This window comes from Chrysemys picta, chromosome 7 (assembly GCF_011386835.1).
Source record: "Chrysemys picta bellii isolate R12L10 chromosome 7, ASM1138683v2, whole genome shotgun sequence".
Classification (NCBI taxonomy): Eukaryota; Metazoa; Chordata; order Testudines; family Emydidae; genus Chrysemys; species Chrysemys picta.
The window spans coordinates 26,305,235-26,332,762 of record NC_088797.1 but is presented as its reverse complement, the minus strand read 5'-3'; the positions used below and the strand labels follow the sequence as shown (position 1 = coordinate 26,332,762).

Genomic DNA, 27,528 nt, shown 5'->3' with positions numbered 1-27,528 from the left:
GTGGACATAAACCATCCACTGTAGTCCATTTTGGCAGAAATATTACAAAAATATAAGTTTGGCATATATTATAATTCATTTAAGGATGCTTAAAAACACATCCATCAACCTCCCAGGGAAGGTCAAAGAAACACATGAATACACCAAATTAAACAGTAACTGATAGAAAAGACAGCCTGAAACTCAGCCTTAGAAACTGGATTGAACAGATGTTTGAAGTCTGTTTTATTGGTTTCTTAATGCTGGTTGGGGCTAGATGTTAAATATAGGGCTAGAACCTGAGCTGGCGTAAATCAGTATAGCTACATTGACTTCAGTGGACCTACCTGATTTACTCCAACTGACAATTGGGCCTATAATATAAAAAAGAACTAAAATCGTTTAGAATGAAGATAAAATGTAAAATTCACATTTTTTGCCTGTACATATTTTGGGCCAAATTTTTAGTCATCCGGAAGTTGGTTTCCAAGTGTTCATGCACAAACCTAATGGTGCAATTTGCACATACAAATGTGCAAAGAAAATGCAATTAGTTGCGGGCACAAAATTGTAAAAACAGACTGGAAATCTGGCCCTCTAAATCTTCCACATGTCACCACTTAACAGAATAGCATCTGAGCTGGCTATTCTGATTACCAGCCAAATCCTTCACCATTTACCAATCTGTAGCAGCAAGCAGGGAGAGCTGGGGGTGGAGGCTGTGAATCTGCAACTATGAAAATCTAGAAGCCAAAAAACACCATTTATAGCAGGCCTGATCGAAAGCCTGTTGAAGTCAATTGGATTTTTTCCATTGACTTCAGTAGACTTTGGAACAGGCCCAGCGTATGCAGTGATCATAGCCATTGGATTTAGTAGGGACCATGAGGCAGCTCTGCTGATTCTGTGTGACCTGCCACCAGATTGGGTTGCAGTCTGTCACTTCCAAATCTCTGTGTGGGTCCCATGAATAAAGATTGTTTGTATATCGCTCAACCATGACTGGAAAAAAAAGTTTCTTTGTAAATCCATTTAAGCCTACTATGGATATATAGCCAACATTTGGTAGTAACTCACTTCATAGCAATAGGAGTGTGAGTGAATTACAGTGTTGAAAACTTGGTTAAATCATTTGTCACTCCTAAGTTTTGCAAATAAAATATGTGTTTATACATATGAAATCGAGTAATTTAAACACTGACTCCTTGGGAATTAGAAGCTTTCAGGATAGATGCAAAGAATTATATACATCTCTCTATCTCTTTTTATATATATTTAAATAACCAATTCAGATTCATTAAGCAAAAAATGATAATATCTGCCTCTTTGGGCCTAATCCTGTGAGGTACAGTATACCCTCAACTTCTAGTGAGCTAATTCAGCCCCTGGCAAGAGGGGGTCAGCACCTTGCAGAATTAGTCCCTTTAGATCTTTATCCACTGTTCCATTATTATTAGGTTTATTAAAAAATAAAAGGGGCACCTATCCAAGGCTCTAGGGACCCCACCATAAATTATTAAACTATATTAGATCTCCTATAGCTTACCAAACTCCCCTAACCAGAAAACACCTGATTTCCCTCAAAGGCCCACCTCCCGTGCAGCCTGTGTCTTGAAAATGGATAGATTTAGGCTATTTCAGACCAGTGGTGAACATCTCTTCCAGAGCTGAGCCTCATTAGCAATAGGTGATGAAGCAAGCAGGCAGAATAGTTCGAAAGAGATCTTTATTGAGCATGCACAGAGGCCAGTGTTATATGCGAAGAGGCCTGCATTTGCCTTTCTAACAGCGGAGCCCCGGCTTGCATTCCTGACCCACTCATGTCATACCAAACCAGGTCCCTTCTGAAAACTGATCCTATTTCTCCAGTTCCACTCATACTACATGCACTAACAAATATTATTTCTTTTGGTATCACCCAGTGACACCAATTATGACTGGGGAGCCATTGTGCTGGGCACTGTACAATCAGAGATAAAGAGGCAATCCCTACCATGGAGAGTTTATAGGCCAAAAGGCACTAATCAGATGAAAGGTTTGGGATGGACACATAGCATACAAGAAAATGAATATGGTGATGAACTGGCACAGTTTTCTTGGGTATGTAACTTTTTTCATTGGATGTTATGAAAGGGCATAGAGGTAGGATGAAAGGGAATGCCAGAAATGAGGGAGTTAATAAGAATAGGGGAATAGAAATGGGTAGGAAGGGGAAGAGGGACACAGTCACATCTAAGACACCTGCCATTTTGGTCATTCCTCAATCCTTAATTATTTTGATCTTTAGTGATACTACAGATATTTGGCTCGTGTCTATTTCCTGAGATATAAACATAAGCAACCGGAGAAGCCATTACTGCTCAATAAACAGGCACAATGTATCTGAAGAACAAACTGACTAAAATGAGCTTCCCAACCTGTCTGATTAAACAAATAAAGGAGAAAGACAGACCTGGTAAAACTAAAGGATTTAAAAACCCTCCATGATTACCATTATCTGAGCAGGATCTAAAGAGCGTATCTGAACACACTCTGCTAATGTGATAAAACTAAGTGGTTAAAGAAGATATTCACAGAACAAGAAGGGACCCTATGCTAAGGAAAAGGAAGCTTCAAGGAAGAAGAAACTTTAATGAGGGCATGATAAAGCCCAGACATGTGGAAATATTTCTCTTTGAGGATATTCTTTATACCCATTACCCTTCAAAGATACCATATTAACTTTTTTGGCATAAGATGACAATTAAATTAGATTAATAGTTTCCAATGTTTTTGCATCTGATGTGCTCAAAAATATTCTTTTGCTGACATTTTAAGGCCATCACCCTCATCTTTTACTTTGGCAATTTCTATAAACACTGACTTCAATTAAGTCAAGAATTTAAAAACATTTCAGCCTATTCATCTTTTTTATGACATGACAAATAATGAACTGGCTTTCATTATTGTTTCTTGTTTTCCAAAGCTATTGCATAGGGAGAAAAATTGCCAATAATTTTCAACGTCTCTCTTACATCTTCCAAATTGGCTTATTTTCCCATTTTTATTACAGCCTTTTTCCTCTTAAGGATTAACAATGTCTTGAACTATCCAACCCTGTCCAATTTCATGCTCAAACATTTCCTTTGTCTTGATGTGCTTCTGGTATTGGCACAGTACAGAAAAACAGTACAGTAATTCCCTGATTAAACTAAACCCTGGGACACAAAGAGGGAACCTTTTTTAAGTAGCAGGTACAAGAGGAAGAGGCACATATACATCTGGAGTATTTGCCAATGAGATTTATATCTCTAACTTCCCCACACACTTTTTTTGAAAAAATTAACCCTGCATCTCAAAGACAATGTTTCAAACCTAGTCCTGGCAAACTGTAATAATAGCAATGGTCCATTTTCTTTTTTGTTATAAAAATCTCTTTTCTCTGAATACCTGCAGGAAGCTTATCCATTCTATACGAGTTTTGTGAGGCTCCTGTGCTCCTCATTCTTTGGCCATATTTTTCAAACTGTCTTTATATCTTGGCCATAGCCCACACTTCCTTGCTTCCTTAGAGCTTTGGAAAGTTACCCCGAGCCCTTCCTTTTCTTTCCATGACCATACTGATTTCTTCTCTTTTTCTGCATCCCTCAAGTAGGTCCTTCACTCCCTTCCTGCATCTATCCAAAGTTCTTGGCTCCGTCCCATGTTCCCCATAAGTCCTTTTTCTTCACAAAGCCCTATCTTTGAACATCCTTCTGCAGGGCTTTTCTGGCCTCTGTTATTGGATTCCCATTTCTCAAGTTCTGGGACTATGCTTGTCCCAGATAAGTGACAACAGTGAAATGAACTAAGTAGAACAAGAAAAACTGGGGCACAGGCTATCTTCAAAGCATTGTGAGGAAGACTATGGGAGTTGTGACCAGTTGGGAGCTTATGGAGAGGAAATTAGCCAGGGTTTACTGGAAAATAGCAGAAGCGAAGGAAGAAAATTGCTGATAGAATGGAGAGTAATTGGGAGGGAAATGTGCAAGGGAGCAAGGACTACTCTTTTGGAGATGGGTCAAGAAAATGTGTCTTAAACGAGTTCATCCAGCCTTTATTTCCATACAGTTTAGCTCAACAAGTCCTTAGTCATGCATTGGAATGTATATTGCACTCTGCATCTTACTGAGATAACAACCGTAGACAAATGACACTAAATTGCTGTAACTTTTATAAATCAGGTTTGTAGTAAATTTAGATTGGCAATGCCTTTGACTTTTACATTTTCAAACAGGTGCAAAGCTCATCTCTTTAAGTTTTTATTTTTCAAAAAGAATAGAAAGCACAATAAATAAAAAATTAACACATACAGTAAGAGGATGCCAATGTGGCAAAATGGGCACTACACGTATCAATGCCTTTCTCGATTTGTCCCTCAGTGTGTGTGTCCCAATTCCTTTTGGATCATGGATCACACAGTCTAGTCTGGTTCTTATCTATTCATATCTTTCCCCTTTTACTACTTAATGCAGTATTTTAGTCTTTTTATTAGATCAACTATATTACAGTATACTATTTAATATCATACTCATTTTCATTAAAATGAAATGTATCTTAGCATCCTCAGAGTTTCATGCCCACATTTCATTCTATTTTACACTTTAATTGATTAACATTTTAGGAGCTTTTGTATTAATGAAGAGCAACAGGATCTGGGTGATGACAGACTATACATTCTCTACATTGCCTAATGCTATAGGGAACATTTCCAGGTGTGTTCAGGACTTTGTCAGAATTTTTTTGTATGAAATAATAGCTCATGAGCATTAAAAACTCCTCAAATCATAAAAAGAAAGGAGATATTCTATGCCTGTTACTAATGAAAATAAATACAATTTTGTACCTCTAAGTCAGGAATATAACTATGTTTTTTTTAATTAGGAAAACAAGATGGATGTGAGAGGAAACTATGTAATTGTTGTACTCTTAGACAGTCATAAATCTGACCTGACTTAAGTGCTTTGCTCAAAATTAGTATATGAGGCAGGAAACATTTACCGTAGTTCTCCTAGCCTTCCTCTTTTTCCACAGCACAGTTTTCACACCAATGAACCAGCTAGCATTCATACTAGATCTTTATCCTCAGTCAAAATAGGTTGGTCTTGCACCAGACACACCTGGTACTTTGACATGGTTCATCTTCCTACCTATTAAATGAGCTGCTTCTTTCTGCAGGCAGCCAAGCAATGGCACGCACTATAAATGCTGGTGAAGGAAATCTGAATGGAGACAGTATTTGTACAGCAAGGTGTTTTAGCTTGCTGACTATAATTATGGAACATTCCAGTCAGCATATGGAACAAAGCAGTCAGCAACTAGCATACAGCCTTTTATGGTGAGACACAGGTCTACCGGTAATGACAGCAGTGAAAGATGACAACACAGAATGCCTTTTATAACACAGTTAATTCACTACAGATTACAAAACACATCAGCTGCAAGAGAGAAATGCTGCATATATTACAATCAACTCTTGCATAAAATATAGTCAAGTAATTTTTAAATGGGTACTTTGACAAAAGACACTGTAGACATTCCAACCAACCAACACTGGACAGTTACCTTGGAATTATAATGCTGTTAATTATGAAGAAAAGTCTGAAAAAAGTTATTGGGTGAAAAATATATAAACTTTAATTTATGGCAAATACATTTTAGAGGTCTCTTCATCAATGTGTATGCTTTATTCTTCTTTCCTGAATGCTGTGTATTTCTGGCTTCCTGTGGATACTACTTTAGAACCCGGTGGTGTGCTTGTTCAGGATTAAAAATCCTCTTAAGTGGAGTGTCCAAAATTCGTCTAACTGTAGGCTGAATTTAATCAGCATTAGGTCACTGACGACCCTATCTTTAACACAGAAGTTTCAACTGTGGAAACCACAGGAGTTCCAAACATGTTTTTCTAGGACCTGTAGTCTCCAGAAGCCACAACTCTGTGGGCCACATTCAGTTCAGAGATTCACTTTAATTGTTCTCCATAAGTGTGTGACTTGGCATTTTAGTCCTAACTTCTCTGGTGCCAAACACGAAGGTTTTCAAAATATGTAGGAGCTGATCAGTTGGACTGAATGAAGAACAATGTCCTCCCAGATATTATTGTATAAAACACCGTGTAAGAGTGCGACTCAGCAGCTAGCACACCCACTTCTGGGTGGGTGCAGCGTACCAGGATCTCCTCCTTTTGCTGACAGCTACTCCAGCCCTGTGGTGTTGTGCTTCTTCTTGCGACTTGTCCCTCTGGCTGGGTCACACACAGTCCCAACCATTCTGGTAGAAACTGATAGTCTATTGACCTAACATTGGGCCTTTGGTCTGTCTCCAGACTCACAAGTCCTTACCCCTTATATCAGGGGGTTTCAATAGTCCAAACCCTTTGTGCCCAGAGGTTTTTGCCCCACCTTCCTTGGTGGGCCAATGGGAGAATCGAAGCCCTTCCTATTCTCTGGGTTCCAGCCCAGGGTCCCTTTAATAGGCAGTCAAGGCCTGGCTATGCCGACCCCTTGCTGCCTCACTGGACCACTTCCTACCTCAACCTTACTGAGGTCTTTCCCACAGACTCTTCCCAGGCTCACTGTCTATCAGCATCACTCTCTCTAAACCTAATCTCCAGGCTCATTGCAGAGCTTCTTAGCACTTTTGGCCATCCAGCTGATTCCACTCCTGGAGAGTTTTCTCAACTTCCCTGGCAGAACAGCCTCTTTAGGAATCTTCCCGCTCCCTGCAGGCCTCTGCCAGCATGGAGAACCCTGGGAAAATACCCCTCCCCAGTTACCTTTTACAACTACCTTACACACTCTGTTGCAGGCCTACCTTCCTTCAGGGAGGCTCTGTCTTCCAGCAGTCCAACTCACCTCTCTAGCTCCAGTCAGGCTTCTCTCATTGAGTGATAGCTAGCTTCTGCTCTCCTTCCAGTCAGGCCTCACCTGAGGTGGCTTCAGCCCTTTTAACTCCACTCAGCAAACAATTACTGCAGGTGTAGCAAAGTGGGGCTGATTGAACCCATGGATCCTTCAGGCTCAGAGTTGGGTTTTTACTGCTAAAAGACTATCTTTCAAAATTATATTTTATTCTGACACTGATTAAGAACATAATAAATCAGGTTAAATCTCCTCTGAAGTGGAAAATTCTTACTTTGCTGCATTCGGGTAAGGTTTTCACAAGCTCTTTGAAAATGCCTAGTCCTGCAACATTTCTATAGGATTGCACATAAACCCCGCAATTTGCCTGCACAGTTCTTCTTGAAGGACTGGGGTCTAAATGGCTGAAAACAAGGCTTTATCTATGTTAGGTAAAAGATATTGATCCCAGAAATGAAGCACTGAGGATGTTTAAAAAAAAAAGTACACATGGATCGGTTTTCAGGAAGGCAGCCTGCTTTCTGCAGGGGTAATTTGTGATAGCAATTGAATTGCAGGTACCATTCTGAATACTTACAATTCTACCTGACTGCGGATGCAAATAAAAACATGTACCTGTCCATTCTCTACACCTCAAAATGAGAAAAGGAAAATATAGCCATTAGAATGACTGTATGTTTTCAGTTCTGGTAGTGCTTGGATGACACTATTATAAGTGGATAGAGACCTTTTGTTTGTCATAAGGTAACCTTTACAGAATTCACAGAACCATAGTGAAACTTTATAAGTTTTTCATTCAGATCACATTGGTTCTCTATGTGTGTTTCTTTTCGATGTGTGCAAAATCCCACAAATCTAACAAAAATGCCAAGTTTTGCACAGAAAATTTCCTTTAGGGGAAAGCAGAATTTTTCTCCACTACCACATTTCCTATTCTAGTAATATGTAAGTAAGAGAATGAGTGGGAAAATGTCAGATGTACAGATCAGAGAGAAACTGTGATCCAGACTTGGGACCATGCTACATGAAGATTGTCTGGAAGTACAGTTTTTCATGTCCTGGTATTTGTCAATAAAATATATATGTCCTATCTCAATTCACATAATATAGACACTCTCTTCTGCCAGTTCTTTTCCCTATCCATCTGCTGAGTTTAGACTTCATATGAAGAAGAATAAGGACTACCTGTCAAAATAAAATGCTATATTAATGAAATATACAGCACATGCTGTGGGAAAGTACTCAGTTTACTTACATATGCTGCAGCTGGTGAGTGCTATTGAAAAATGATTAATTCCATCACCCAGAAAATAAGTATGTTTACAGAATATTTTAAACAGAATACATCTTCATCTTTTCACATGCTCAATGTTCAGTTTTTGATTTAATATTAATGCTCTTCACTGCAAAATACCAGCTCCTTTGCTGAAAAAGGTTAATTCCTATATTTCTTGACAGTCCAGTGCAATATATTCTTACACGGTGAAGAAATCAAAATGTCTTTTAAATCTTGCTTCAAGTACCCACACATTCCATGTTAAGCTGCTATGCTTAATTTAATATCTGTATGGCAGTGGTAAGGGTTTTAAACAATAGACTGTGTAGCCTAAGGGACAGAATTCAGAAGGTGATATAATAGGTTTGAAAGATGATTGTACATTTGAGATGAGGCAGAAAAACCAAAAGCAAGGAACACTTTACCACAATTGCCAGAAAATAATGCAGTCACTATGTGAGCACACCCTGAGGCACTCCTCTGTCAGAAAAGGAGAGAAGTCCACAGTACTGTCATGGTCCACAGGCTACAAATGTTCCCAATGTAGCTGGGTATTCAAAGCTTTCTGACATAAAAGCTCAACAGCTGTGGTTCACTGGAAGTCTGGGGGCAATAATTCTGTATTTTAATGACATAAATGACAATAGTTTTTCAACAAGAGAAAGAACAGGAGAGAGAGAGAGAGAGAGAGAGAGAGAATGGAAAATAAAATTAGTCTTATTTCATTTCCTTTCTAAATTACTTCTTGGAATCAAGTGCAAAATATCATTCCAAATTCCCTCAAGTGCTTGAAATCATTGTTCAAAATGAAAGGCGTTAATTACCTGCAGCAGTGGTGTTCATCAAAATTCTGTTCCAGATTTCATTTAGCCTGTCATCCTATTCTCCTCATAGCCATTCTTGGTCTTTTCTTTGAGGTGGTGAGAAGAGTCTGTATTTGTTATTACAAGATTCAATCCCAAACTCTCCCACTAAAGATCCCCCACAAAACAAAACAACCCGTCCAAACCGCCCCTTAGATGCTTGCATTTGTAATTTTTTGAATACATAGTGGTACTGTATGTATACTTGTATTGATAGTAAGATGCAAAACAAGTACTGTACATCGCACAATCTGCAATACTATGAAATGATGAAACAAAACAGACTTGGGGAAAAATAATAAATTTCCTAGATCATGATAAACAGAACATTTAGGGTGAGCTAAACTATATTCTGCTTAAGGCTGATTTCCACAGCTTGGAGACACCAGTCACACAACATTTACTGGATTCAAATGTAAAGTATTTTTAAAAATTCTGATAATCTTACTTTGCATGTTATGTGTAAAATTCTGACTATTCCATGATCTGCTTTTGATTTGTGATGGGGGAACCTCGCAAGATTCAATCCAGATAAGATGCTCAATAGATTGGTCTTCAGCTCCGTTGGGTCTCCATAATCTGTCCTTAGTCTCTACAGTATGCCCTTCCTCCCATTGATGATGTATGGCAGCTTCATCATCCTTCCCTCCTTCAATGACTTCCTAACAGCCCGATTCCCAGACTCCCTCTTCTCTATCATCTCCATGGGCTAATCTTGAGGTCCTTAGTTTTTACTCTTTCCATACTCAGGCAAACTCACAGTAAAGTTAATAGGTGGTTGCCTAATAAGGAATGAGTAAAAACTGAGGAAACGGTCTTAAAAAAATTATGCCTATAATTGTCTTTATGCACGAGTAGTCCCATTGACTTCAAAAGGATGACACACATGCATAAAGTTAAGCATAAGTGTAACTGATTGCAGGCTCATGACCTGGATGAGGACCTCTAGATCTGCCTCCAGCAGCACAGCCCTGAGTAGCATGTGCTGATAAGTCTTACTTTAATATTAATCAATGGGGTAAGGCACAGAATTCTGTATGTTAAAAGGTTTAAAATACACATGTATTTTATTTAAATAATGTTGAATTTCTGGGCATTCTCCCCAAATTCCTTTAGTTTCCTTAACAATTAGAGTCAGCTTTGGCATATTTTTGTAACAATGCAGTGAAAGATTAAACAACAAACCATATGTATATGAAATGTATATAAATGAAGCATTCAGTGAAAGAGAAAAATAAAGGCAGGCACAAATGAGACAGTGGGTTCTGTTTTATTCTCACTAAGGCTCAATTTTAAGGTAGAAAACTAGCAATTTTATTAAATAAATTCATACTGGCTTGATTTCTACACAGAACTGAAACAAAAGATGTACAGCATGCCTCAGAGCACACAAATTCTCACTCTGGGGCCACCCTATCACTGATATACAGTATTTCTGAGGCATTTGAGGAAAAAGATAGGAAAGTAGCACATGGAAGACAACCACAGGTAGATAGATCCTGTAGGAGTATGGAAGCGTTCCCCTGTCTGAGGGGACTCAGATAGAGATCATTTTTATAAAGAGTAAGATTGTTTAAACCCAAACTAACAATATCTCTCTCATCCTTTAAGAGAAAAGGGACAAGATTCTCATTTCTGCCTGCCTAGTTACTTTGCTATTGTTTGCAAGCTCCAGAACATGGTGACCGGAAACCACCACTTTTATATGTAAAGATACAGAGGTGCAATTAGCTATCTAAGCCACACAAAATCAGGAGGTATTGCTAAGGTACAAAGAACATAGCCATAGTTTCCTGTTTATCTTGTTTGCCAGAGGCTTATCTTTATACAAAGGATGTATGATCCCTTCACTTGTGGTATGCTACAAGCATTTTAACACCTCAAGCATTCATGGAAGCCACTCCAAAGCAAGATTCAGAAGTACTTGAAAATGGAATGTTTTGCTTTCCACAATTCTAATGGTATTTTTTCTTAGCATATTTGTGGCTTCTTTGGCCTTTCTGGGTTGGTGTGATCACAATTGCCATGTAAATTCCCTTGAGCAACGGGCTTCTTAAGAAAGCACTGATACTTAAGACACCCTGCATGTGTGCACAAGGGGGACATAAGGTTCAAAGAACTTTCACCATCATCCCCTTGTTCCTGTGTGCAACAGCCAGTTACAGTGGTGTTCCTGTTTCCTTTGAACACAAGAACTTGGTGAGTCAACACTGTTGGTGATGCTAAAAACACTCTGAAAGGAGTGCAGAGGGTCGCCCCTCATAGAGCTGAGATACTGTGCAGTGAGTAAGTGGCAGCATGTGCTGCACCCAGTTAAGGACATAGCAATGTCCAATGCTCTCTGCACGGTGCCAGCATTTACAAAGATATTGTGCCCACCTCAGGTAAAAGGCCTTCAATGACTTTGTGCCTTGGAATCCTTCTCCACTAGAGAATGTGGGTTAAAAGCCACATTAGAGCCATTGGAGCAGGCACCATGCCATTCTTCCATATGGGGAAATGTTTTTAGAAATGAGAGATACCACTATATTTGCACTACCTCGGCTCTAAATCAACTTTTAAAATAAGCAAGTAATAAAAAATTCCATTGTCACCTAAAGTTGTTTTTTAGCCATTTTGAATTAGAGAAGGCATCATAGGCAGAGCCAAAGAGTGACTTTAGAAAGTTAAAGTGCAATCTGAGAGATACCCCAAACAGAATCCAACACTCATTGCAGCTAAACAGATCAGTAGATTATGGAAACCTGTTCCGTAACCTTCCACAAATACAATAACTAGTGTCCAACACTTTAGATCAAATAGGCTCTCTGGGCCATGGTCACAGTAGTTTGAGTGAGTTATTATAGATGGATCATGGACTAAAAGGAATTCTACCTCTTAAAATGCCAACAGTTTAAAAAACTGAAACCCAGAATAAAAGGATGGTAAAAATAAAAATGTTAAAATGAAGCCTGCCTCTCACCCATCTGATTTATAAACCAATTAAGAAAAGCAGTTGATGTGGTTCATGATCCAGCTATAAATACTTAACACAATAATGTTTTTATGTACATAATTACAATAAGTTTACTAAAATTGTTGTTACCATACAGTTTCAAGTTACCTTAACAATAGGAAGTCAAGTACTATGTCTGACAACAGGTGGCCAGACATTAGTGAAGACTGAACCTACTAATAAAGTCCACCCTCATGTTTGTGGACTGTTCTAATATATGAGCGAAAGGAAGCCTCCACGAGATTAGCAAGTAGGAACTAAAATAATCTTGTCTCATATTGAATTTGCTTTTTCCATATCTTATATTTCTCCTCATCTTTTGTGAGCTGATCCAACTCTCATTTCCAACTGTGATTCCCAACTGGTGGTCAAAAATTGAAGCAGACTTCTGAAATGAGTGAAGCCTCCTTTCAGGAAACTGGACTTGCTGTATGTGCATCTAACACGTTAGACTTGAACTGGAGCCTTGTGTTCTGCAGGCAGCAGTTCTTTTAGGTCAGCTTCCCTACAGGGAAGCTCTCTCAGGTTGATTCAATAAGAGTTAATTAAGCTTGTCTCTTTGCACATACTGCATAAACAACCCTCCCCCTCCGCCGCAAAAGATGCCTACTGGTATTATGTCTCTCCACCCCCATCATTCTCAGTTGTCTAGGGACCAGAAAACACACACACATACACACTTCCCCATCTGGGGCACCATATCAGTTATGTACACTGCTTCGGAGGCACCGGGAAAAAGACAGGAAAGGAGCACATAGAAAACAATCACAGGTGTATTGTATTATATACAATATACTATATGCTATATCAGCTGTAAACTGTGTATATGTAATATATATATAAATTATATATATAAAATGCCTGACTTGGTCTCACCTTGAGACCCATTTACACTGTGAACTGATAATGCCAAACATTCCATTTAAATTAAAGGTGCACAATGCACCTGAAACAAACAAACAAAAACCTCCATTCCTATGTAAACAGTTGCATTAGGAATCAAATGACTTTTCCAAAAGTGATTTTGTAACAGAATCAATATATAGAATCAATGCCATGGATTCACACGCTTGCTCTAAAATTCTAATGAAGGCATCTGTTCATCACAGATATGCAGCAGCGTGCATACATCAGCCCGATAGTGGCTCCTGATAGTTTCTATGCAGCTGTTTGTGTTATTAACTAGATATCCCATGGTAGTGCTAAGTTAAATGCTTTCAATGGCATGTTGTTTAACTAAACTACTGACTGTTCATTGGCTTGGATTTACAGTAGTATTATAAACATATTGCTACTATTTTGCACTTATAAAAGATCATTAGTCACTGAGCTTTGATACTTATATACTGCAGTTTTACCCACAAACAAACAATGTAACACATGTACCAGTTAATTCCCTCTGTGATATAATTTAGATATATTGTTACTTGCTGGTTTTGCAGCATATACAATATTCATTATTATTGCTAATTGGTTTATGATGAGCTGAAAATAGTTTTTGCCAATTTCAGGGAATGAAATGAGACAAAAGCAAGGAAGGATTTGGATGGCTATGATTGACTTTGTTTCAGAGATTCAATAATTCACTTGTTTAGTACAGAATTTAAACTGCATTGAGACAGTTCACATGCTGTTTTCTGTACTACAGGATGTTTGGTGAAATTTTTAACTAATATATTTCTAAATCTTTGTCCTCTTGGATGGATTTAATAATTAACTAAGGGTAAATCTAAATTATTTTGACAGTCTCTGAAAAAATGTAATTAAATTATCTCTGGTCAAATAGAAACATTATCTTCTGAATTACTTCTGAATGTGAGAATTCAGAATTCACACTTCCTGCAAATAAATTAAATTTAGACACAAATCCAATGTGAATATGGCACGAATGTTTTGTATCATAGACATCTATACATCTTCATTAATACTTATTCTTCTGAAAGTAAGATTTTTCACAGTTGATATGGTCCAATTGATTGATTGTAAAAGTTACTATAGAGCCTTTTAAAATTCTTTTTCTAAGAAAAGATATGCAGTCCATGGATCTCTGTTATAGGCATATCAACACCATTAGATGTAATGGAAGACACCAAAGCCTTGCAGCAAAAAAGTTGTGAATATTCTTATCATTGGTCATTTTTGATTTGCGATTTACCTTTAAATGATGCTAGTCAACAGGCTAAGGGTCTGGTTAACAAAATACTTTGTGTGCTCTTTGTATTATTAATTTATTATTATTATTATTATTATTATTGAAATTATATAGGAAAAATTGAGTTGTTGAAATAATAAGAGCACCCATCAACCCACACTGAGGGCAAATACTTAGTCACCCTTGCCGCTATTACTTCCTTACCAACAGGATAGTCTTTCCCAAGATTATTAAACACAGTAATAATAGTAACACAGATACTGACTCCATAGGACCATTGAAGCACCTAACTCAGCTGCTCACATGCACCAAGATAGTATAAATACCTCATAGCACTTTTCAGTTACTACACTCAAATCAAATAATATTCAGCAATTTAAAGCTTGATTTCAAACTCAGGCCACAGTATGCCAAAGAATTTTAAAGACATGCAAGCCTTCTTAAATGTGGCAGAGAAGATCCCACACACTGGGGAATGATGACAATTTACTTATGAAGGAGTAGTAAATCTCTCGGTACAAGACTAAGGTCAGCAGACATTTTGGCAGCCAAGTTTTGAAAAAAGTAAAAATCACAATTTTTTTTAAAGGTAAGAGAGGTGGCACAGAGACCAAGAAAAAGAGAATTATACTAATCCTAACAAGAGATGAAAAGGAAAATGCATATTAATCTGGATAGCCTTTACAAGGGCACATATATGGAGACAATGCCAAAGATCTAGATCATAGTTAGTGAGACTGCAATAAAAAGGGAACAGTTGCCACACTGTGGTATCTCAGATATTAAATCTGAGAGACTACCATTATTTCCTCTTCTAAGAGTACTATGGCAGTAACTTCAGTATATCAGACAATACAGTGTGATAAGTGTTGTTAAATACTGATTTTCTAATAGAGACCACTGTTTTTTACTATTTTATTGTTTGTATTATAGTAGTGCCCACAGGCCTCATTCAGGAATGGAACTTACTGACCAGGCACCACCATATAAAAACATTTCTTGGTTTGCACTAATTTACAATAGCTTAGTAAGTAAAGCTCTTCAGGGCTTTTTGTTATGTATTTGTATTGTATTAAGCACAATTGGGCCCTGATACATGACAGTGGCTCCTAGGAACTACCACAATACAAATAATGAATGAATGAAAAAGAAAATATCATTTTACTCTGCTACAACAGGAGCAACTGGCATAGTTAATTTATTAAACACTATGGGTTGGATTCACTCCTAGGGGAGGGCTGGTGGAATTATCACTTATATAAGGTTTGACAAACTTAGTTTGCATCTGGGCTTTATCGGAATCTCGATGGAGGAAGCTAAAGATCAGTGCATCACCAGGCTGCCTGGGTTTCTCCCTAGCCAGCACTTGTTTTGAGTTGCACTGGCTCCCTACAGTTGCTCCAGTAAAGAAGACATCTGGCAGATTGGCAGACATCTGGCAGCTCCAGTGGCCTTGGATCTTGGTTTACACCAATGGAAGATAGCATGTACCAGGTTGGGGTGACTCTAGCCCACGTGTAATGTTCAATCTGCTGGCACATTCTTTTAGAAAACATATTCTAACAAAAGACCATCTGAGATTTCAAATTTGCAGTCAAAGTTCATTTTAGCAACCAGAAATGTAAGTTACTCATGAAAATGTTTTAAGACATATTGCATTTACTATTTTTTTCTTCCTTCTCTCTCCTACTTAAGAAATTCATTAAACAGTAAAGAGAAAGGCAGAGAGATACTATCTATTTACTGAACATCTGACGTGTGCACTGATTGTGGGATGAGGTAGCTATCTTTTTTTGCCATTTTCTCGTCTTTGTGGAGTGTATTAAATGAGGGGCTGCTACTTGAGGATACTGGTATTAAATTGACCAGTCATCCAGTGAGTGGGATTTTTCCTATAAAAAAACATATTACCTCAGTCACATGTGGTTTGCCTTGCAGCTCTGTTCAGCTTGCTACAAGTTAGATTGCTATACATCCCTGCACAAAAACTTCACACTAGGCTAGCTGGGTATCTTAATACAGTCAAATGTAAAGAAGAAAGGCTGGTCTTGTGGCTAAATCATAGGACTAGCACTCAAGAATCCTGGGACTATTTCCAGCTTGTGACAGTTTGGGCATTTTGTCAGTGTCCCCAGTCTGATTTTGAGGGGTGGAGGATATGTTGTAATTCAGCCTCCATTTTGAGTGTAACCTTTCACTCTATATGCTTGTTATGTTGGATGGCATCATCCCCCTCGGTTCTTTTTTTGGGGGGGGGGGGGAGGCAGGGGAGGAAGGTAGATGGGCTGGTGCCTAGATGTCTGATCTTGAATGAAATCAACAATTAAATAGCCTTACTGTCGCAGGATAATGGGTGTTACCAACCCTCTGCCCAGTGGAGCACCCAAAGGGTTGGAAAATGAAGTACCCTAGGGCAAAGATAGAAGGAGAAAAGGTGCCAGACTGCTTTAAAAAAGACACACGCACTGTCAATGGGGGTGGGGAGGGGGGGTGTCACACTATTACCAGAACAAGAAGACTGGGCAGGAGGAGCCTGGACCACGACCCAAAAGGACACTGACCAAGACCCAAAAGACTCTCACAAGTGGTGAGGGAAATGGAGGGAGGGAATTGTGTACATAGATCTGTAACTCTCTTGTGCTTTCTCCTGGCAAAAGTGTGCATGTGTTTAACAAGCTTCTCTGCAAAGCCTGAGTGTTCCTTACTGTAAATGTCATGTGGTCTCTGAAGGGTTAAACTGTAAATCAGAGTGCCCATGGGGGGCACCTCTGGGGACAACATGCATAAGCTACTGGGGAGACTTGCAGGGTTCAGAACTGGTCTTGAGGCCTAGCACAGCTGGACCATGGAGTCCCATATCCCAGAGAAGGGGTACCAGACAGGGAGTCTGCACCCCAGGAATCTGTGTGAGAGGCTGCACTTAGAGACAGCGCCTGGATGCTGCCCAGACCCAGGGAGTTTGGAAGCTTGTGGAATCCAAAGGCTGGGTACAACACAGCAGCCTGATAATGGTCCACAAGGGGACTCAGCCAGGACTATAGCACAGTTCTACCACAGACTCCCTTTCAACCTTGGGCAAAACACAGACAAATATTCAAAAGGGGCCACTGATTTATTGTGCCAACTCGAGACACATATGGTTGGATTTTCAGAGGTGCTGAGCATTGACCCCAAATGGAGTTTAAGGATTTCATCTTCATGCAGGAAGTGTAGGCTGTGATGGGATTTTTGTTTCCATTTCCTGGTTGTACAAGAACCATGAAAAACAAACCAGTAACCACAAAGAGGTTTCTTTCTACCCTCTAAATCTGGCTCTTCTGCAAAGTTTCTCTCCAGCTGTCCTATACCCTGGTCCTGCCACACTTGCCCTTGTGCCAGCATATTAAACTTTCGTATTAACCAGCCATGTTTATTTGTAAAACATACTTTGCAATATACTTAATGAAAACAATTAAAGCAGGGCCAAAACCAGAGACCCTTGCTAAGTTTTTAAATACTCTTATTCATGAAAGCTCCCCCTAATTTCAACAAGAGCCTTTAAAAATAAACAGGGCCTTATTCTTTTTTCTTATACAGAAAAATTTAAGATTGAGATGTAGGCACAGGCCCAAGTACAGTTTTGGTGTAAGTGTGAACAATTCCCACTAACTTCAATGGCAGCTACATCTGCTTATATCAAGACTGAATTTGTTCTACAGGGTCTGCAGCATTTTCTTATATTTTTTAATTAAGATTATACTGTTCATAGTTCTGGTTATATCTGAAATGTACAGCCTTTTAATTATATTTTAATATTAGGTTATATTACCTTTTTCTCTTTCTATTCTATTATCTTTTGCTCCTCCATTATTCCACACAGTACATATTTGGATAATTAGAACTGTGAATATGAATACTTCAAATAAGTTCACATAGTACTTTTTTTATTTACTGAGAAAGAGCTAATAGGAGAAGGGGTTTAAAGTGTTCTCTTGGTAAAGTATCTAAAAGGACATTTATCCAAATATCTAGATATCTGTTTAATGTAGACAGAAAGAAAGAGGTCAAAAAGGGACAGATTTTAGTTGCTTATCTAGAACAGGATGCATTTAAACTAAATAGTTGTTTAATAGCATCTCTCCAATATAGGATCTCTTACTTAGGCCTTGGCTTATTTTACACTGAAGGAATTCTGTCCCACATCAAAGACCTCTGTTAAAGAAAAAAAAATAAATTCCTCTAAAAAAAAACTTTGGCTGAACAAATAATTTTCAATTTAGGAGCAGGTGACAGTAACATATCTCCCAAGGGCAGAGTATTTAGACTTTACATAGAACTAAACAACTCTGTTATGATGAAAGCCGGACATTCCTCAGCACTGGGATCTAATGAAAACGTCAACTTTTATGCAGTTTTGAAGCTGACAATTCTACAGTTTTACATGATCCTTTGAACATTTATCATCAATTTCTACAAGTTAAATTTAGACAAAGGGAATAGTTACATAAAGCAAACAATTTTTGCATATACTAAAAAAACTGCACAAGTTCTTTAAGAAAGCAAATGTGTATTTAACTATTATGTATCTCTTTGCAATAAACTGTCAGTATTATGGATTCCCATACACAGGAAATCAAATCTTATCAAAGAAGAATAAATAACTGCCACCAATCCCAAAGTCTATTGTGTACATGATTGATGTCTGTGCAGACAAGGGAACCAAGGTCAGGATAACCAATGTAAATTATGGTGGCCCAATCTTTCAAAAACTTCTTAGTCACTCTGACTAGGAGGGGAAGAAGTGGAAGTGGTAAGATTCAGCCCAACCTGCAAGTGCAGAAGAATTTCAGGTTTGGAAACTGAGTGGATTTGAGGTGATGGTGACACATCAGTGAGGAAAGGTCTGTAAACACTTTGAGACAAGACAGATGAGAATGGGGAGAATGTGGAGGATCATTTGGGAATCATTTGTATAAAGTTAATAGTTGAAAATATGGGAGTGGCTTTGGTCAACAGCAACAGTACAGAGGGAGAAGAAGAAAAGACTGGGGATACAGCATTAAGAGTAAGGATGAAATAGGGCCAAAGAGGAGGATCAAGAGTCACTAGAGAATACAGTGAAGGAAATACGGCAAGACTGGATGAGAACCAAGAGAGAAAAGGAGTTGCAGAACCTAATAGAAGAGAGGAAGTGGAAGCAGGCAAATCAAAAAGAATGAGGATAAAGTGTCACTTTGGATTAGCTAGCCAGGGGTCATTACTAAGTAGAACTGTGCAAATAATAGAAAATTACTAACTGAATAAATTATTCAAAAATATTGTCAAATTTTTCAAAAAATTATCCGATTAATATTATTTACCTGACTCTATTAGTAACCTGGGGCAGGATGGCTTTGGTGGAGTGTAGAATAGAAGCCAGATTGGAGGGAATTAAGATCTGAGTTGATGTTGGTAGAGAGCACACTTGAGGATTTTTTAGGTAAAGAGGAATCCAAAGAGTCAAGGAGGTTGAGGGAAGTTTTTTTGAAGATGGAAGATACAATGTAAACAGAATATGGGCTTGTAACACATGAAACAGAGGAAGCCTTCATACTTCTGCATTGTGCTTTAAATATTGTACAGGTATACAATGGCATGGCACTTAGTTAAAACAGATGGAAAAATTACTTCAAGAGAGTTTTAGAAGTATATGCTAATTCACCAAGTGATATTCCTGCTGCTCCTCATGCATTTTGTTTTTAATACTCCTTTGACTGAGAACATTAATTTAATGTATGAATCATTGTACACAAGAAGCCAGCTTTCCACAAGCCTGTTTGCAAAACATTATTTCCAGAAGTGTAGCTTGCTGTCATTAAGCATATTTAAATGTTTGTGCCTAGATCATGAATTCATGAATGTGTAATTCATTTCCCTTTTCTAAGCATTCATTATTTTAGAGTTCTGCTTCTGTGAGAAAAAACAGATCTGTATAGAGATTTACCAGTATACCATTTAATTAGTATACAAAAAAACTAAAACTGCTGGAAATGCACAATTGTGGCTCAAGCTTGCCTGAATGTCAGCATGATGACCACACCTGGGACCTAGAAAGCCTATATCTAATGGGTAGTGAAATATAGGTTACAGAAATGAATTCCTTATAGCAAAAGTAGAATGACAATACATATGTGGGATATAATTCCTTTACACAAAGTGCCTTATGTACTGTTTATTTCCCATCAAATAAATTTATTAGAGATTCTTTACGGAGTAACTGAGAAAGTATTTACCTGCACCAGTCAACTGTGGAACAATTCTATGAGGTGAAGTATCTTTTCATGTGTACCCTGAACCGTTTATTCATTGTTAGTTTTTTTTGCAGGTTACCCAATGTTTAAAAAATATATATTTAAAAATATCACACATTTTAGATGTATTTGTCTGCAAGTAACATTTAGTTTACTTCTCCCCGTTCCCCTCCCCAAATAGCTGAATGCTACATAATTAATACTTCTGAACCAAGAATAAAGCAAATTAGTGTTTTCTGGTAACTAAAGGAGTAAGATACAACTAAAAAGAAATGAAAGTAACATTTCATTAGCACACACAAGAGTTAAGATGTATACAAGCTGAAATGATGTTTTAGCTTCATATAAAATCATATTTGGAGCTCAAAGTCCAAAATTTACCTAAGTACATTATTAAGTTCTCACAGCACCTTCAAGCCACAGTGGGTTAAGTAGGAATGCACTCAGTACCTAACTGAGGTACTTGGGTTGAGTTGTTAATTCACCGCAACTTGAGGCCAGTTTCCAGTGCATTTAAAAGGATAAAATAAAGGGTTCCCAGAGTTAAAAGGTCTGCAGTTTGGTGATGGGCCTCCGGTTCATGGGATACGAGGCCCTTCGTGGGCCAGGGTCAAATCTTGTGGCCATTACAAGTCAAGGTCCCAACAGTTCTGCATCCTCTATCCCCCTTACAGGAGGGAGGGTGCTTGGTCTCAGAGAGAGCTGAGTCCAGTGGGGAAGGCTGAGGAGAACATACCCCGAGTTATGGGTTACATGGTAAGGAGCCCTGTAATCCCTGCACTGAAACCAATTAAATGCCTGGCATAGGAGAGTATGGGTGATGGGTAAGTAGTGTCCCTCCCCTGTTCTAAAGTTTAAAAAAAGTTACAGCCTGCCGCTTAATTCCATGCATGTGTCTGTCCTTAATTTGCTGCTATGTCTGCATCAAATGGCTACGGCTAGGAATGTCAAACTTTGTTTTGCAGATCTCATTGAAAAAGTCTGCTTGAAGAAAACTTTGAAGAGAATCAGTTCAGCAGCTTTAAAGTTGAGTGTTACAAACTAAAATTTTGTGCATAACTTTTCTTGTATTTTTCTAGCTCTTTTAAAATACATGTATTAAGGATTCACTATTGCATTACTAAAACCAGCGGAGGCTGAAAGCGTATCTACAGACCAAGGAACTTATAGGAGCTCTAGGCCAAAAAGCTCTGTATTAAGGAATTTAAAGGATTAATTAAGGATTTCTATCTGCTGGGGCCAGGAACCGGGGAGTTGTATAGGCTCTGCAGTGGAGAGAGTTATTAGGCTATGGAGCCTTTAGTGTAGATATTTTACTAAAGTGTTTTAAACAGGTTGATTTACATAATGTAATTCAGCATAGGGATGTACCAAAGTTTAGGTGTAAACTGAATATCTCAGTTTCAAACAACTTTCAAACTCTACAAACTGATTGCACTGGATCAAGGTATAGACAAGTTCTGTGAGCAAAGCATTTCTTTTTTTCATATTTCTTTTTCAAAAATGAGAAAGTTTAAACAAAACCAAACAGATTAATTCAATGTTAAGGTTCAGAAATCAAGTCCTCAAAAGTCAGGAAATTCCCAGCATGATTAAAATTAATCTGATAGCAGTAACTTGACCACGCTATCAGTATGTCACATTTTGCAGTTTTATTTTCCTTGTTAAGTGAAAACCCAAATTAATATTGTCTGTTACTAATGTATACCATAAAATAAGTAGGATGTGCTCTGTGTCTAAATTAATGTTGTCAGAGCAACCTTAGCTTTCAGAAATTCCCAATTTTTGAGACTTAAACTTCACATGCCATTAACATAAATTCATTATTTTTAGTGATGTATGTTTTTATTTATATTGTACAACACATAAATGTGGCTTTATGCATTTAGGTCATGGTCTTGAACTACTTAAGTCAATGGGAGTTTTGCCATTGACTTCCATGAGCATACAAACAAACATTTAGCTGACAGTAATCACTGCACCTTGTTGAAGATATGCTGTTATTCTCTCATCCTCTGAAAAGGGTGGCTATCTCTAGCTGTGCATGTTTCCTCCCCTTTATGTTGCAGAACCCCACAAAGGGGCAGATATGATCAAATTAAGTAGAATTAAGAGAGTATCCCAATAATTCCTATATTATATTATATTATATTATATTATATTATATTATAATTCCTATATATTCCATGTGAAACAGAAATAGCTGGAAGAAAAATTTAGAGTGTAAGTTATAATTAACTTTGCTAAAGCAGCATGCCTTTTGAGTCTCCTCAGGTATTCAGTCAATAGATATAACCATCATCAAAATAAAGGGTGGACACTGTACTCCTTTTAATGTAAATTATTTGGTTTTTGTAAAGTTAAATGGAGGAGATTCACATTAATTAATTAATTGTGTAATGCATAGTAATGTTGTTTCTATACATTACATTTTAATTTTGTTTCTTGTATTGTATGATTTTGCCATGTAAACAGTGGCCATATGTGCTATATTTATAATTGTCTTTGTTTTAAAAGACTCTTTTATAATTAAATTTATTCTATGTTTGATCATATTTAAAAGGCATATTACACACAAGAGGATCGAGACATTACAGAAGGGGCTGATCTAACCACATTAAGTGGGTACGCAGAGAATCGTTTTAACCAGACTCCAAAACATAACAAAAACCTTGTCTCATTCCAAGGCAAGCCTGGATGGACTGTACCACTGATTATAACCTAGATTGTCCCTCAGAATTTCATATCATACATATCTTACAGATATGCTTTGAATAGCCAAAGTATTGAGACATCTGGGAGAGGGTAACAGCAACAAATGTCCATGTGACAAAATCATGCAAACTTTCATTCATAATTTTGCAATGCAAAAAGGTCAGGTATATACCACAATTGGGCTATACATATACATCTAAATAAGTATATTTTTAATCAAAATTTTACAATATGCAACATGTTTGGTATATTTTTTGCAACTACCCATCACAGAACTATCTTTCACATTATGCATGGTTTTTTTTTTAGCACAGTCATAAACGTATGTCCAATTCATGCTATTACTGGTTAGGAATAAAATCATTGTGCTTTCAAGTAAGAAAATTACTAGGGAGTCTGTTCTGTATTTGTAAGCAAAAATGAGGCACCTTGAATGAAGAAGGAGAATTAAACTAGCCCCAGATATGGCTGAACACTGGCCATGTGTTTCTGAAGTGGGTATCTGCAAACCCCTCCCCACAGATTCTTTATAGCCAGATCTGTAGACATATAAATGTGAAAATCAAGACATAATCTGGTCAAGAATTTGCTGTTATACAGCACATAGAAATCCATCCATTTTTTTAGCTTAAGTATTTTTTTTTCTAAAGGGCAGCATTTGGCCTTTGAATAAAATATTTTAAAAGACACTCCCAGCCCCCAATTTATACTGAAAGCTTATTCTATGTTTGAGATCCTGTATTTACTTAGTTCAAATATTTATGGGTGCGATGTATATACAGTATTGAACAAAACAGAAACCAGATTCATTCCTTAATAAGTGAGAAGGAATAGAGTTCATATGGGGTGGCTAGATATACCATAGTGTTAAAAAATTGCTAGTTGTTCTTTAAACCAGCAACTCCAAGAAATTTTAAGTTTTCCCAGTTACTGAACAGAATAACAAAAACAAAAGAAAGTGGTATTAGTTTTTCTTCTATATTATCCAATGTTTAAGACAAAGGTTAGAATGTTCAAAAATGTGTCTGAATTTATTCAGCTGTTCTCATAGTTTCATATTTCATGAGTGACTGCTACGTATACGTATACATTCCTATATGAGTGGGTTAAAGCTATCTGACAGGCTGGTTAAAGTTATTAGTCCAGCATTTGAATGCTTGTTCAAATCCTCAATCATCATTTATTGACAAGCTGCTAAATACAGATTGACATCTCCTTTTTTTTTAACACAAGAGTTGCTGGTATTTTAAAGGCCAATACATGAACAGATTGCTTTTCCTCTAGACACATACATAAATTAAAAATGGTATTAAGTCTTTAAAAGACCAGGATTCAGGGGATGGGTAATGGGATTCACAGCCCTTTCAACTCTAGTCACAGGTATAAATACAGCTCAGGTTGATCATGACCAAAAATCATTATCATCTTATAGATGTTTGTTAGCCTATCCAAAAGATATGGTGGATTCAATCTGTTTTCTAGTGGACAAATGACCACATCAAAACCACCATCACATCTGGCACCCTCACTGGTCATCTCTGTAGAATGACTAAGTACTGAAAGGGCACAGAGATAAGCCTGACTACATTAGCTTCATACATCACTTCAATCATCAATGCCACATATTCAACTTAATTCTTTTGTAAAAGATTGTCATCTTCAGGTGTATAAAGAACAGGTTAGAAAATAATATGGAAGATATTACAATATCATTAAATAAATTGATGATATACCTCAAGCGGCATATTGAATTCAGTTCTGGTTACCCCACCTAAAAAAGATACAGCAGAAACAGAAGAGGTCCAGAGAGAGTCAACAAAAATGATCTGAAGCATGGAAAGACTTCCATATGAAGACACTGTTTAGTTAACAGTAGATATGAATAAGAATGTCCTGGAAGAGGTGTATAAAATGATGAATGTTATAAATTGTGGGTTCTTAGCCTAGGGCTCGTGACCTCCAAGAACAGTTGCAAACAGGTTCCAGAGGGTTGTGAATATCCTCCTTTCCTTTATAGCTAAATTAAAGGGAATAGGGAAATGTGGGGGTCCTGAAACCTTTTTCTGTTGTAACAAGGGGTCAAGGCATGAAAAATTTGAGAACCATTGGTATAGAATGCTGTTATTTAATCTCTTTTTATAGAAGAACAAGGGCATATCCAATGAAATTGAAAGGCAACAAATTTTAAACTGGTAAAAGGAAATACATATAAACATCAGACTCCATATTAACATTCTTTCACAGTGCTATAACTGCAAGCCTGCCTATCATTTCAACAACACAGCCTCCCATTGGCTACAGTCTTGATACTCACTCTGGTTGCTCATTCATCACATCTTAGAAACATAGAAGAATCATAGAAGATTAGGGTTGGAAGAGACCTCAAGAGGTCATCTAGTCCAACCCCCAGCTCAAAGCAGGACCAACCCCACTAAATCATCCCAGCCAGGGCTTTGTCAAGCCAGGCCTTAAAAACCTCGAAGGATGGAGATTCCACCACCTCCCTAGGTAACCCATTTCAGTGCTTCCCACCCTCCTAGTGAAATAGTTTTTCCTAATATCCAACCTAGACCTCCCCCACTGCAACTTGAAACCATTGCTCCTTGTTCTGTCATCTGCCACCACTGAGAACAGCCTAGCTCCATCCTCTTTGGAACCCCCTTCAGGTAGTTGAAGGCTGCTATCAAATCCCCCCCTCTCGTCTCTTCTGCAGACTAAATAAGTGTAGTTCCTTCAGCCTCTCCTCACAAGTCATGTGCCCCAGCCCCCTAATCATTTTAGTTGATTACTGTACCTCCCTTCCTGCTGCCAAATGTACTGTATCTGTCTTGTGGACAAATAAAGGACCTGAGTCTCAGCAGTGATTAAATTATCATCTATCCCAAGTATTATCTACTTTTGCACAGATTCTGCCACCTCTGCTCATACTGAGTGCTTCCTTATTCTGTGAGTAGCCCCGCTGCAATCAATAGGGATACTTGCGGAGTAAGGTACTAATTAACATAAGCATGAGTGGAAGAAACTGACCCTTTTTAAAAAAGGGCTCTTTCTGTGTATTTAATTTTCTATTTCTGTTTTATATTTTACCAGTTTATGTATCAGTTAAAGTGCCAGTTCACAATATAGCAATTTCAGATACCAAATTAAGTGCTATATCTACTGGATGCAAAGTAACAAAAATATTGCACATCACTTGTTTTCTTGAAGTACTTGGAGCAGACATACAAAAATAACAAAAGGACTGCCAAGCAAATCTACAGTTCTAGTGTTATACCAGCTACAGCCCTCAAGAGACTTTAAAAGTATTTCTCATCTGTCATTATGAAAACTAACATTTTAGTGCAACCAAAAAAATAAATAAAAATCTGGCCTGATATTGCAGACCGTTACTCACATGAGTGCACACATTTAAGTCAGTAAGGCTACTTGCATAAGTCAGGACTACATGTTTGATTAAGCATCTGCAGGTCTGGGCTCAACTGTAGCATAAATAATGAAAACATATTATCTAATCAGAAATATTGATAAAAAAATTCAAATTAATTTGATAATGTTAGTGATCTAGTCAAGTTTTCTAGGTTCATACTTAATGCTTACTGATCTATGAAGTTGTATCAAAAACATTAACATTTAAATAGATTGAACTGCCTTCAGAGCTGGGCACCCAGCCAGCAGCCACCACTCTCTAGCTGTCCGGCTCTGAAGGCAGTGCTGCTGCCAGCAGCAGTGCCTAAGTAAGGGTGACAATACCACTATCTCCCTACAATAGCCTTGTGACCCTCTTTTGTGTCAGGACCCCAGTTTGAGAAACGCTGGTCTCTCCCTTGAAATCTGTGGGCAAAAGTAAACAAAAGACCAGATTTCACAGGGGAGACCAGATTTCACGGCCGTGACATGTTTTTCAAGGCCGTGAATTTGGTAGGGCCCTAGTAATAACCATGATTAATAATAACAGTAAATGAATGAGAATTATCTAAAATCTCATACACCTTTTATTTATTTTTTACTACTAAATTGGAAATGGAGAACATTAATAGGCCAGAAACCTTAAGGCTTCATCTAGGGTAATTTTATCTTATTTCTGAACAATACAAGAACATATGATAAAGGGGTACTCTGAGGTTAAAAATAATATTAAAAAACAAACAAATTTATTGACCTGTGTTACTAATGTTGCCTTGGATTGTTATATTTGAAATAATTTTTAAATCTAACCCTTCAAGATTTATATTTGTTTAGTCTTTGCATTTCATTTAACAAACATAATAAAAATTGACTCAACACTTTCAGTATCTGGTTCTCAGTTACAAGTATTTTTACTTTCAGGTTCTCATTCACTAGCACAACATTGCAATTTGTGGGTTGCAAATCCTGAAGGAGAATGTTTAAATCCAAACAAAA

At 37.7% G+C, this 27,528-nt stretch overlaps 1 protein-coding gene across 3 annotated transcripts in view; it reads right to left on the bottom strand.

Annotated features, from left to right (window-relative positions):
- ERC2 (ELKS/RAB6-interacting/CAST family member 2) overlaps positions 1-27,528 on the bottom strand; it is an 836,521-nt gene that overhangs the window by 43,224 nt on the left and 765,769 nt on the right. The gene's annotated exons all lie outside the window — the stretch shown is intronic.